This window comes from Elaeis guineensis, chromosome 4 (genome assembly GCF_000442705.2).
Source record: "Elaeis guineensis isolate ETL-2024a chromosome 4, EG11, whole genome shotgun sequence".
Taxonomy (NCBI): domain Eukaryota; kingdom Viridiplantae; phylum Streptophyta; class Magnoliopsida; order Arecales; family Arecaceae; genus Elaeis; species Elaeis guineensis.
The window spans coordinates 73,047,926-73,050,432 of record NC_025996.2 but is presented as its reverse complement, the minus strand read 5'-3'; positions in this window follow the sequence as shown (position 1 = coordinate 73,050,432).

Below are 2,507 nucleotides of genomic sequence, written 5' to 3'. Positions count from 1 at the left end.
GGTTCAAGATAAGATACAAAAGCACAATGATTAACTACATCTCTAAGTGAAGAACGGGTTTTTACTCCATGCATAGGGTCACCAATAATTAACTCCTTAGGGTGGTTGTGAACATACCTCCATTCCTTGGGTAGGTCATTTGTACCTTGAGGTTGTTCTTGAGTTTCTTCACCTCTCTCATTTTGTTCGTCTTTTTGATCCTTGTCTTCTGGAGTTGCTGAATCTTTCAAAGTGATCTCCTTCATACCTTCTATTAGTGGATCTGCATCATCAACACCCTCATTCTTCCTTGAAGGAAGATCGTTAGTTTCATCAAAAACAACATGTATGGACTCCTCAACTATTAAAGTTCTTTTGTTGAAAACTCTAAATGTTTTACTAGTGGAGGAGTAACCTAGAAAGATTGCTTCATCTGATTTTGCATCAAATTTACCAAGTCTTTCTTTGCCATTATTTAATACAAAACATCGGCAACCAAAAATATGAAAATATGCAATATTTGGTTTTCTTCCTTTCCATAGTTCATAGGGGGTTTTCTTTAAAAATTGTCTAATTAAAGCACGATTTAAAATGTAACATGCTGTGTTAATTGCTTCCGCCTAAAAATATCTTGGAAGGTTGCTTTCACAAAGCATGGTACGGGCCATTTCTTCTAAGGTTCTGTTTTTCCTTTCAACTACCCCATTTTGTTGGGGTGTCCTAGGAGCAGAGAAGTTATGGCCAATTCCATTTTCATCACAAAAGTTTTCAAAATCTTGATTTTCAAATTCAGTTCCATGATCACTTCTAATATTTTGAATTGAAAATCCTTTTTCATTAGAGACTTTTCGATGAAATTTAGTAAAAATATGAAAAGTTTCATTTTTGTGAGCCAAAAAGAAAACCCAAGTAAAACGAGAGTAATCATCTATAATTACAAAGCCATATCTTTTTTCTCCTAGACTGGTGGTTCTTGTTGGTCCAAATAAGTCCATATGTAAGAGCTCTAATGGTCTAGAAGTTGAAACAGTGTTTTTGGATTTAAATGATACTCTAGTTTGTTTACCTAATTGGCATGCATCACAGATTCTATCCTTTTCAAAATTCAGTTTTGGCAAATCGAGAACTAAATCTTTCTTAATTAATTTTGAAAGAGAATGCATGCTGATATGTGCAAGTCTACGATGCCACAGCCAACTAGTCTCATTGATTTTAGCATTCAAGGATACTAGGCATTGCATGTCTAATTTTGGCTAAGTCATTCAAATCTATCATATAAACATTGCCATGCCTATGTCCTATAAATTTAATGCCATCATTAATAGGACTAGTCACAATGCAAACAGATGATTCAAAAACTACTTTATACCCTTTATCACAGAATTGACTAATGCTAAGTAAGTTATGCTTTAAACCTTTAACTAGTAAAATATTCTCAATGTATTTGGAGGGATTGATACCAATGTTACCTATCCCGATGATCTTTCCTTTGCCATTATCTCCAAAGGTGACCATCCCTCCATCCTTAGCATCAAGCGTGATGAATTGTGATTCATCACCAGTCATGTGTCTCGAGCATCCACTATCAAGATACCATTTCCTGTTTCCTTCTTGGGATGCTAGACACACCTCATTTTCATGTGCCATCAGACACAGATTGGCTTGTTCTGTTGAGGTTTCCTCGTCGGAGCTTGAGTCATCACTCGCACTCTAAGTCGCCATCATTGCCTTCTTTTTGAACTTTTTGGGACCTTTTTTCAGTTGTGGACATTCAGATCTGAAATGTCCCGGCTTCTTGCACTCATAGCATGTAAGGGGTTGATCTTTTTCTTTTTCTTTGCTTTGTTTCCCTTTTGTGAATTTCTTTCTCATCTCCTGTTTCCTTTTTCTTAGAAACTTCTTAAATTTTCGGGTGATGAGTGCCATCTCTTCATCCTGTTCTTCATCTTTAGATTCATCCGTTTCATAATCAGGCGAAGTTGTGGATTTGAGGGCAATGGTTCTTTTCTTTTTGACTTCATCCTCTTGATGTTGCTTCATGCTCAGTTCATGAGTTATCAAGGATCCAAGTAGCTCTTCTAGAGGTAGAGTGTTCAAGTCCTTTGCTTCTTGGATGGCAGTCACCTTGGCTTCCCAAGTTCTTGGCAGTGACCTGAGAATCTTCCTTATAAGTTCACTGTTAGTATAAGATTTGCCAAGACTCTTCAAACCATTAATTATATCAGTAAAACGAGTAAACATGGCAGTTATGGACTCATCATGCTCTATTTTGAACAATTCATATTTATGTACAAGCATGTTTATTTTAGACTCTTTTACTTGATTTGTTCCCTCATGGGTTACTTCTAACCTATCCCATATTTCTTTAGCAGATGCACAAGTAGAAATGCGATTGAATTCACTAGCATCTAGTGCACAATAAAGAACATTCATGGCTTTGGCATTTAATTGTGCCAATTTCTTGTCAACCTCATCCCATTCTTTCTCGGGTTTGGTTGACTCCTCACCATCTATAATCTTGGTGGGTG